Here is a 12,221-nt window from a genome sequence, read left to right as displayed (position 1 = left end):
TGTCAGATGCAAAAATATTGTTTTATTGCTTGGAATGAAATTGAATTAAATGAAAGTGTCTGCCAATATGGAGGATTATATACTGTATCCAAGATTAAATACGTCTCTAAACTGGACTTTAAGACAAAATGAATGTGATCATACAAAGTACGTTTTCAAGGAGGATAGCTATTGCTGCTTCAGATACAAATACAGAAAGGTAAGATACACTCACAATGCTGGATTTATTTTGTTAAAAGCAAATGGGACCAAAGAGTATTTAAAGGCCTACTGAAATGAATTTTTTTTATTTAAACGGGGATAGCAGATCCATTCTATGTGTCATACTAGATCATTTCGCGATATTGCCGTATTTTTGCTGAAAGGATTTAGTAGAGAACAACGACGATAAAGTTTGCAACTTTTGGTCGCTGATAAAAAAAGCCTTGCCCCTACCGGAAGTAGCGTGACGTCACAAGCTGGAGTGCTGCTCACATTTCCCCATTGTTTACACCAGCAGCGAGAGAGATTCGGACCGAGAAAGCGACGATTACCCCATTAATTTGAGCGGGGATGACCGATTCGTGGATGAGGAAAGTGAGAGTGAAGGACGAGAGTGCAGTGCAGGACGTATCTTTTTTCGCTCTGACCGTAACTTAGGTACAAGGGTTCATTGGATTCCACACGTTCTCGTTTTTCTATTGTGGATCACGGATTTGTATTTTAAACCACCTCGGATACTATATCCTCTTGAAAATGAGAGTCGATAACGCGAAATGGACATTCACAGTGACTTTTATCTCCATGACAATACTTCGGCGAAACACTTTAGCTACAGAGCTAACGTGATAGCATCAGGCTCAAATGCAGATAGAAACAAAACAAATAAGTCCCTGACTGGAAGGATAGACAGAAGATCAACAATACTACAAAACTCTGGACATGTAAATACACGGTTAATGCTTCCCAGCTTGGCGAAGATTAACAATGCTGTTGCTAACGACGCCATTGAAGCTAACTTAGCAACGGGACCTCACAGAGCTATGATAAAAACATTAGCGCTCCACCTATGCCAGCCAGCCCTCATCTGCTCATCAACACCCGTGCTCACCTGCGTTCCAGCGATCGACGGAAGGACAAAGGACTTCACCCGATCATCCGATGCGGTCGGCGGCTAGCGTCGGCGGCTAGCGTCGGCTAGCGCATCTGCTATCCAACTCAAAGTCCTCCTGGTTGTGATGCTGCAGCCAGCCGCTAATACACCGATCCCACCTACAACTTTCTTCTTTGCAGTCTCCATTGTTCATTAAACACATTGCAAAAGATTCACCAATACAGATGTCCAGAATACTGTGGAATTGTGAGATGAAAACAGAGCTTTTTTGTATTGGATTCAAAGGTGTACCAATACTTCCGTTTAACTAGTGACGTCACGCGCATACGTCATCATACAAAGACGTTTTCAACCGGAAGTTTAGCGGGAAATTTAAAATTGCACTTTATAAGTTAACCCGACCATATTGGCATGTGTTGCAATGTTAAGATTTCATCATTGATATATAAACTATCAGACTGCGTGGTCGGTAGTAGTGGGTTTCAGTAGGCCTTTAATAACAACTTTATCAAATACTTTTTGGACCCATTTATCATATCATAATATCATTATGATAACGTTTTTATGAAAGCGAATTGCAGCTAAGATAGGCTCCAGCACGCCCGTGACCCCGAACGGGACAAGCGGTAGAAAATGGATGGATGGAATTACTCCCTTCTTTTTCCTGTTATTCTAATGTGCAACCTAAATCAACAATGATAAGAGCTGAACATATGATTTTTAAGTTAAAAAAAAAAAAAACCTCCAAAAGTATCTATGCCTCACCTGGGGTATAGTTCACCGCACGTCACTGCTAGAAACCCTGATGTCAAACCTCAGCCGTACCTTCCCCTCCATCTTTTTCCCCCAGCTTCTAAAACCGTAAAGTTTCGAGCCGACGAGCAGAAAGAGGAACAGGTTTGCCGTCAGCTGCGGCTCAGTTGGCGTTGTAGCGGGGCCCGGCGAGCACAGCCGGAGCCCGCAGCCCACTGAGGAGGGCCGGGATTAGAAGCAAGCGCTGGCATTATGGAGGCAGGCCTACCACCCACTCAGCCACCCACACAGGCAGGACAAACAGGCAAACATACTGTACATCTCTCATGCAAACACGCACTTACCCACTGGGGGGGGGGGGGGGGGGTTTGCATCACATCGTAATAGGAATGGAACGTGTCCAGCATCGGGAATGTGTTTAACAAAAAAAACAAAAACACATCATGTACATAATACTGTCTTTTTTTGTGTACTGCAGTGTTGTGTTTGCATCTGTTCACTGAGATGTGACGGAGGAATGAGAGGGAGAACCGGAGCGAGATGCCATGAATTAAAATGTAGAGCGAGTACAAGAAGGAGAAAAAAGTCCAGATTGAAAGAAAGAGAGAGAGAGAGAGAGAGAGAGAGAGAGAGAGAGAGAGAGCGTGGGGCTACATGCTCGGCTGCTGTTTTTTGATGATGAATTTATCTGGCATAAAAGACAACAGAGTAGTCCATGTATTAAACATCAGAGGTGTTCTCCTTTTCTTCGAGAGACGACGCTCAGTAATGAAGCAAAGCAGGATACGCCTCCCAGGCTCTGATCACACTTGTGGTTCTCTACTGTGATCTCCACCAAAAACATTCGCATTGTGGCGCTTTCCCCTTAACATTCCCACTGGTGTTTTTGTCATGGGAACAGCAGTGAAAAACGTATGCATAAGGCGGGGATCAGCAACCCTCCCTGGACCTCTTTCAGAGATGTGTGAAAATGGAAAAATATGTTTAGTTTTAATATATTTTGACACAATATATACATGACACAAACCTTCCTAGTTGTTAGAAATCCCGCTGTTTATGTTATACATGCTTCACTGATGAGAGTATTTGGCAAGCACCGCTTTGTCCTACTAATTTCAGCCATCCTTGAACTCATCGTAGTTCGTTTACATGTACGGCTTTCTCCGACGCTGCCACAGAAAGACGTGTTTTATGCCACTCTTTCTTTGTCTCATTTTGTCCACCCAACGGTTTAGGCTGTGTGCGAATGCACAAAGGTGAGCTTTGTTGATGTTATTGATTTGCTGGAGTGCTTATCGGGCATATTTGGTCAGTGCATGACTGCAAGCTAATCGATGCGAACATGCAATTTAGGCTAGCTGTATGTACATATTGCATCATTATGCCTCGTTTGTAGGTACACTACCGTTCAAAAGTTTGGGGTCACCCAAACAATTTTGTGGAATAGCCTTCATTTCTAAGAACAAGAATAGACTGTCGAGTTTCAGATGGAAGTTCTCTTTTTCTGGCCATTTTGAGCGTTTAATTGACCCCACAAATGTGATGCTCCAGAAACTCAATCTGCTCAAAGGAAGGTCAGTTTTGTAGCTTCTGTAACGAGCTAAACTGTTTTCAGATGTGTGAACATGATTGCACAAGGGTTTTCTAATCATCAATTAGCCTTCTGAGCCAATGAGCAAACACATTGTACCATTAGAACACTGGAGGGATAGTTGCTGGAAATGGGCCTCTATACACCTATGTAGATATTGCACCAAAAACCAGACATTTGCAGCTAGAATAGTCATTTACCACATTAGCAATGTATAGAGTGTATTTCTTTAAAGTTAAGACTAGTTTAAAGTTATCTTCATTGAAAAGTACAGTGCTTTTCCTTCAAAAATAAGGACATTTCAATGTGACCCCAAACTTTTGAACGGTAGTGTATATTTGAGCTCATTTAATTTCCTTTACTTATGTCCTCTGTGTATTTAATTTATATTTGCATGTGTGGTGGAAGGTCCGAATCTTAAACAGCAACAAAAGTGAATTTAGTACAAAAGTTTTATGTACCCATAATCAAAATGGTACAAGGTTGGATTGAATTGTCATGCAAACAGACAACGTCCTCCGGAGACGTTGGATGAATCGAGAATCATGCGAATCATACATAGACTTCGTCTACTTGGCCATTTATGTGTTTTCCTCATGTGTCAAGGTCCCGTTGTTTTGGACCTGTTTATTCTGCAACCTCCTTGAATCCTTTAGCCATAACAAACAATCAAAACATTTTGTACAATTGTTAGGCCGACCATATATTCAACTCCAACCCACATATGCTCCTTCAATGGTTCAAAATAGAAAAAAGAGAAACGAGCAGACATTCTTTATGCTTTTTGACCTCGCTCTCTTTTCGGACTTTGACGTACACAAAATATGGTACAAAGGTCAGAAATGCCACCACACATGTCTCATGACACATTATCTGTATGCAATATTAGCTGCATTTCTCATAGTAGTGTGCGTGCCATGTTGTTCCAGACCACAGCAAACGTTACCCAGCTTGCAAAGATTGTAATACATCCATTAATAGAAGACAGCCTGCAGTTTCCTTTAACTTGGACACACACATCTATACCTTTGGCCGTTCTGAGCCAGTAATTTCCAGAGGTTATCTCATCCTGTGAGAAGCCTCCATTTTACTAATGATTTCCAATGTTGCAAAAATTTGTAGAATCAAAATTAAAATACAACATTTCTGTCAACGAAGATTTGCATCAGCCTTTGATAGTAGGTGAATATAGCTAATATAGACACTTACATCGTGTGTTGCCTTCATTATAACACTTATATATAAGGCTTTAAATTTTTTGCGGCTCCAGACATTTTTTTTTTTTGTATTTTAGGTCCAATATGGCTCTTTCAACATTTTGGATTGCCGACCCCTGGCATAAGGGGTCTGATTATCCCGTTTGCGGCCAAGTGCTACGCTATTACCCACGCTCTTCTTATTTGTATTCTTCAATCAAGCCTGAGGACACTCCCACCCCGCGAATATCAGGCAAAAGTGCTTGAGTCGTGAATTAAAGTGAGCTCATTTTTTCCTGTGGCGGCTTTTTTTCTTGGTTGAATGAAAATTATGGAGTTTTTCTAACACTTGTGAATACCATCGAAATTCATCAAAAAGATTACACTTTATATTAGAGTAGGCCGTATCCATCCAGGCAGTGTTTGTCACGTGAATGTGTCACCATGGTGATGTAGCGTGTGTATGCATGCTACAGCGGCTTCTGCTTCCTGTTTTTTAACTTATTATAACCAAAATATTTTGTTTGTTAAGAGTTCTGTTCCGTACAAATGTTTTTGAAGCCATGATGTGCTATTGTGTGTGTGTGTGTGTGTGTGTGTGTGTGTGTGTGTGTGTGTGTGTGTGTGTGTGTGTGTGTGTGTGTGTGTGTGTGTGTGTGTGTGTGTGTGTGTGTGTGTGTGGGGGCGTGAAAGTTAAAAATTAACTGTCAAAAAATACATTGAATTCATTGATAAACGCTATTTTATATATTAGGAGCGCACAAAAAAATTGATTCACATCAGACTTGTGATTTTTATTTTACACCGATTCTAAACCGATTCATCATTTTCAAAAATCGATTTCATAATTTTTCTTTTAATAAGAATCTTTTTTTTTTAGGCCTTTTAGGCTTTTTTTCACCTGCAACCCCTTTATAAAGACGTTTTATTATAATAATGATGTCATATGGGACAGCGTTGTGCAGTAGAAACTTGAGGGTTCCATGTTCGATTCCCGCTTCTGCCATCCAAGTCATTGCCGTTGTGACCTCGGGCAAGACACCTCACCCTTGCTCCCAGTGCCACTCACACTGGGAGCAAGGGTGAGTCTACCACAGAGCAGCTGTGGCTACAAATGTAGCTTACCACTATCAATGTATGAATGTGGAGTGAATGAATGAGGGGTTCACACGTCTCTGTAAAGGGCTTTGAGTGTCTAGAAAAATGCTATATTAATCTAATCCATTATTATTATTATATTATGTTATATTAGACATTTTATTGTAAGATCAGATTTAACTAAATATCCTGCAGTGCAAACATAACCTGGAATTCTTAAGAATGTTGTTGCCACACATTGCGATAGACAACGGAGTTGAGTTGAGTTTGAGTTTAAGTTTATTTTGAACATGCATGCATACAACATGATACATCGCGATTTCCAGTTCCTCCATTCAACATGTTCGAAAGGGAGTAGGAAGAAGCAGATGTTATTTAATCCTACCCCTTTTCCTTTACATAGCAGTTGCTAACACTTTTGTTCACTTTCTGTTCTCAATTTATTCACAATACACTCCATAACTAATACAATTAAAAATAAATAAATAATAATTAATGAAGTAAATTGTATTTCATATGGTGAGATAAATAAGATTATCTAGAAAGTGAATGAACGGCTGGAATGAATTCGGAATGTTTATCTACTTCTTTGTACTTTGTAAACACTTTAAGTTTGAAGAGTTTCTTGAAGTGTATCATATTAGTACATTGTTTGATTTCTTTGCTTAATCCATTCCAGAATTTAATTCCACATACAGATATACTGCAGGTCTTAAGTGTTGTACGTGCGTACAAATGTTTTGAATTACATTTTTCTCTAAGAATATATTTAACCTCTTTTATTGAGAAGAACTGTTGTATATTCTTGGGTAGCAGATTGCAGTTTTCTTTGTGCATAACTTTAGCTGTTTGCAAATGCACTATGTTTTAAAATTTCCGTATTTTCGATTCAGTAAGTAAAGGGTTTGTATGTTCTCTATATCCAACATGATGTATTATTCTACCTGATCTTTTTTGTAACACGGTTAATGAATGAAGTGTACTTTTGTAGTTGTTTCCCCATATTTCTGCACAATAACACTAGCGACCCCTAGAGAGTGATGTTTGGTCTAGAACATGTTTTGCTTTATTCATTATTGACGTGTTTCTTGCCACTTTATGTTGTATATTTTTTATATGATATTTCCAGTTCATTTTATTATCAATCATTATACAAACCCTGTTTCCATATGAGTTGGGAAATTGTGTTAGATGTAAATATAAACGGAATACAATGTTTTGCAAATCATTTTCAACCCATATTCAGTTAAATATGCTAAAAAGACAACATATTTGATGTTCAAACTGATAAACTTTTTTTTTTTTGCAAATAATCATTAACTTTAGAATTTGATGCCAGCAACACGTGACAAAGAAGTTGGGAAAGGTGGCAATAAATACTGATAAAGTTGAGGAATGCTCATCAAACACTTATTTGGAACATCCCACAGGTGAACAGGCAAATTGGGAACAGATGGGTGCCATGATTGGGTATAAAAGTAGATTCCATGAAATGCTCAGTCATTCACAAACAAGGATGGGTCGAGGGTCATCACTTTGTCAACAAATGCGTGAGCAAATTGTTGAACAGTTTAAGAAAAACCTTTCTCAACCAGCTATTGAAGGAATTTAGGGATTTCACCATCTACGGTCCGTAATATCATCAAAGGGTTCAGAGAATCTGGAGAAATCACTGCACGTAAGCAGCTAAGCCCGTGACCTTCGATCCCTCAGGCTGTACTGCATCAACAAGCGACATCAGTGTGTAAAGGATATCACCACATGGGCTCAGGAACACTTCAGAAACCCACTGTCAGTAATTACAGTTGGTCGCTACATCTGTAAGTGCAAGTTAAAACTCTCCTATGCAACGCGAAAACCGTTTATCAACAACACCCAGAAACGCCGTCGGCTTCGCTGGGCCTGAGCTCATCTAAGATGGACTGATACAAAGTGGAAAAGTGTTCTGTGGTCTGACGAGTCCACATTTCAAATTGTTTTTGGAAACTGTGGACGTCGTGTCCTCTGGACCAAAGAGGAAAAGAACCATCCGGATTGTTATAGGCGCAAATTTGAAAAGCCAGCATCTGTGATGGTATGGGGGTGTATTAGTGCCCAAGACATGGGTAACTTACACATCTGTGAAGGCGCCATTAATGCTGAAAGGTACATACAGGTTTTGGAGTTGTGTTGCCATCCAAGCAACGTTACCATGGACGCCCCTGCTTATTTCAGCAAGACAATGCCAAGCCACGTGTTACATCAACGTGGCTTCATAGTAAAAGAGTGCAGGTACTAGACTGGCCTGCCTGTAGTCCAGATCTGTCTCCCATCTAAAATGTGTGGCGCATTATGAAGCCTAAAATACCACAACGGAGACCCCCGGACTGTTGAACAACTTAAGCTGTACATCAAGCAAGAATGGGAAATAATTCCACCTGAGAAGCTTCAAAAATGTGTCTCCTCAGTTCCCAAACGTTTACTGAGTGTTGTTAAAAGGAAAGGCCATGTAACACAGTGGTGAACATGCCCTTTCCCAACTACTTTGGCACGTGTTGCAGCCATGCAATTCTAAGTTAATTATTATTTGCAAAAAAAAAATAAAGTTCATGAGTTTGAACATCAAATATGTTGTCTTTGTAGCATATTCAACTGAATATGGGTTGAAAAGGATTTGCAAATCATTGTATTCCGTTTATATTTACATCTAACACAATTTCCCAACTCATATGGAAACGGGGTTTGTACTTAGAAATTGGGTTTAATTTACAATTTCTATTCTGTCTATTTGTATTTGTGTTTGACTTTCCCTTCTGCTGTTACCGAGTAGCATTATTCTAATTGTACAAAAGAGAGACAGAACTTCCAACACACTTTTCTTACAGAACGCCATTGTTATTTTTGCATGCGAGTATACAGCATACACAGTACAATAGATGACCAGTCACAATGTGCTTCACTGGACACACATGGAAAGATTCCAAACAACATGTTCAGAGGTTGTCGGGATCAGGCGGCGCTAATCCAACACTGTGGGCCCCTAGCCCTAATCCTCTCACAGAAACAATACTCAAACACGGGCAGTTCAGTCCGATAACTCGAGTGGACAAGACTCAGGTCAGCCCTCGCATCAGTTCATGTGAAAAGGAGGGGACCATGTCAAGACAGGCAAGTCCTCCTCGTCCTTCTATCTCGAGGACACCTGTGCTCAGGATGAAAACTGACCTTCCTCTCAACAACCACTTTCCATATTTACAGTACCTGCTATAGTATGCAACAATAAGATCCCCAAGTCAGCAGCCTTATAGACTGAGCTCCTGTCCATTTATTACAACCTTCACTATCAAGTAGAATTCCATTATTGAGGCCCCAGGTATAAGCTTCAGGAAGGTACCCCATCGTGCACATTTTTTGAACTCTTAGAACCGTTTGTGCATATTCCAAGACTAAAACGGTACATGCACATTTCTCAAGTATTGATGGTAGCCAATAGGGGATGTTATTGTGATTCTGTAGGGACTCAATGATCTTGCAGGGTCATGTCGATTTTTTTTTTTTACAAAAAGCAGTCGGCTGCTGTCAAAGAATACAATTATATAGTGTGTTAACCCGGAAATCAGACTATTAGTACTAGTATTAGACCAGGGGTGTCAAATGTACGGCCCGAGGGCCGGATCAGGCCCGCGAACAGGTTTTATCTGGCCCGCGGGATGAGTTTGCTAAGTAGAAAAATTCACCTGAAATTTTTGAATGAAAGAAACTGCTGTTCTAAATGTGTTCGCTGGATGTCGCAATACCAATTATTTGTATCTTTTTAGATGATGCTACATATGTACAAAATAAATCACATGTTGTTACTACATCAGTCGAGGAAAATGATCAAACTACATAAATAACATACGATAATTTGACTTTGATGTAATTTTTTTTATCTTGATAAATTGAAAATTAACACCAATGAGTTGACTGATGAACATTATCGCATAATTGATTCAGAAAATATAAATAACGACAAATAAAGTATGTATACTATTAACCGCAACAGGTAATTGCAAAAAAAACCAAAACACATTATGATTTGTACAATTTCAGAATGCGCTTGTTCTATTTTTAAACAAAGAAAACAATCTGAAGTTGTCTTTATTTTTAAGTTATCGTGCCATGATTTTATTTGATTTAATTCACTTATTTAAGTTCATTTTTTACATTATATTATATTGTATTCATTATATTATGTATTATATTGTATTTTATATTATATCTTATTCATTATGGTACTTTTTCGTCACTTAGAACAGTGGTCTCCAACCTTTTTGTAGCTGGGGACCGGTCAACGCTTGAAAATTTGTCCCACGGACCGGGGGGGTTTTGGGGGGGGGGGGGGGGGGATTTTTTATTTATTTATTTATTTATTTATTTGCATAAAGAAATACAATCATGTGTGCTTACGGACTGTATCCCTCCAGACTGTATTGATCTATATTGATATATAATGTATATATTGTGTTTTTTATGTTGATTTAATAAAAAATAAAAAAACTTTTTTTTTTCTTTTTTTTTTAAATTTCTTGCGCGGACCGGTACCGGGCCGCTGCCCGGTGGTTGGGGACCAATGACTTAGAATATTGCTTGTCTTTGGTACACTAATGTGTATATTGTAGGCCATTGGTTCTTTGTTTTATTTTGGTAAAAAAAAACATATCTATTTTTATATTGCTCTTTTTTTAATCTTCGGTATGGACATGATTATGTAAGCTCCAAGTTATTGTTTTTTGTTGTTGCTCGTTTTGTATTGCAAAATGTTATTAATGATCATGTTGTACTGCATTGTAATCTTTCGTTTTGTGATTGTGTGATGTTTTTTTTTTGCCTGGACCCCCGGGAAGAATAGTCTCCACTGCAGAGTAGAATAATGGGGATCCTTAATAAACTAAACTAATCTTGGGAGTAGATTTTTGTCCATGTGGCCCCTGATCTAAAATGAGTTTTACACCCCTGTATTAGACAGTAATATCACACCACCAAAAAAGTCTTATTGTCAGGGTCTAGATATGTATACATGTAAACCAACAGGCGGGGCCAAACGAGACTTCTTTCACCTTACAATAGCAGGTGAAAACCCTGAAAATGGTCAAAAACTCGACTCGGAATTATACTGAAGTTGCAAGTCTTACTTGAATTAGATGCAAAATCGGGAGAGCAGCAGAGAGAGAGAGAGACAGACAGAGAGGACGATGATGATGAAATCATTTCTGCAGGGATGTGCTTTGCTCCTGAGGCCAAGATTGTGCTGAGGCTGTAAGAGTTATGCAGAGTCAGTTGGAGGGAGGAGCAGCGCGCGATACGCTAATACACCGGGCTAGGTGGTGGAGATCAATTAGCCTTATCTAACAAACTACTAATGATAATGCCAACGCCCAAACTTGCTGACGACGGCCAAGAACAACAAGAAGAGAAAGCAGAGTGATGATGTCGCGGGTTTTAGTAAGCGGAATTGCTCTTGTACTTTTTCTCTTACCGGAGAAAAACACTGCTTTTGACAATGCACATGCGAGCAGCAGAAGGCATCACATGCTGATAAGAAGGCTAAAAAGTTAACATACTGTTGGCATTTTAAGTTTCAACACTGACACCTGATTTCATGACACAAAAGTGTCGATGTTGTGACTTTCAACCTTAAATAAAGTAAAACACATGTTCATCTTTTGTTATCTATTACACTTTTCACACCTCTGTTGTTTCTAAGAACCTACTAGAAAAACGCCAACATGACAGGATTTTTAGGAATCTGCTGCAAATAGGCTAGTCAATGATTCTCTAAATCGGAGGTCAGCAACCCACAGCTCTTTAGTGCCGCCCTAGTGGCTCCCTAGAGCATTTTTAAAAAAGAAAAAAGATTTATTTTTGTTTTAGTATGATTTTGTTTGGGGACAAACATGACCCAAAGTGAAGTGAATTATATTTATATAGCGCTTTTCTCTAGTGACTCAAAGCGCTTTACATAGTGAAACCCAATATCTAAGTTACATTTAAACCAGTGTGGGTGGCACTTAGAGCAGGTGGGTAAAGTGTCTTGCCCAAGGACACAACGGCAGTGACTAGGTTGGCGAAAGCGGGGATCAAACCTGGAACCCTCAATTTGCTGGCACGGCCACGCTACCAATCGAGCTATACCGCCCCATAACCCAAACCTTCCCAAATGTTAGAAAGCCCATTGTTTAATGTTTAATATGAGTATTTGGTGAACATCGTTTTGTCCTACTAATTTTGGCCGTTCCTGAACTCACCATAGTGTGGACTGTGACGCAACAGTTTGTTTACATGTAAAATCTTCCACTCCTTCTTTGTCTCATTTTGTCCACCAAAAGTTTCATGCTGTGCGTGAATGCACAAAGGTGCACTTTGTTGATGTCATTGACTTGTTGGAGTGCTAATCAGGCATATTTGGTCAGCGCATGACTGCAAGCCAATCAATGCTAACATGCTATTTAGGCTAGCTGTATGTGCACAT

The 12,221-nt window shown here is 39.5% G+C and overlaps 1 protein-coding gene across 2 annotated transcripts in view; it reads left to right on the top strand.

Moving 5' to 3' along the window:
- celf5a (cugbp, Elav-like family member 5a) overlaps nucleotides 1-12,221 on the top strand; it is a 685,925-nt gene that overhangs the window by 396,880 nt on the left and 276,824 nt on the right. The window lies entirely within an intron of this gene.

Source organism: Entelurus aequoreus, linkage group LG27 (genome assembly GCF_033978785.1).
Source record: "Entelurus aequoreus isolate RoL-2023_Sb linkage group LG27, RoL_Eaeq_v1.1, whole genome shotgun sequence".
Lineage (NCBI taxonomy): Eukaryota > Metazoa > Chordata > Actinopteri > Syngnathiformes > Syngnathidae > Entelurus > Entelurus aequoreus.
Note: the sequence above shows the minus strand (reverse complement) of the source record. Positions and strands in the feature narration are given on the sequence as shown.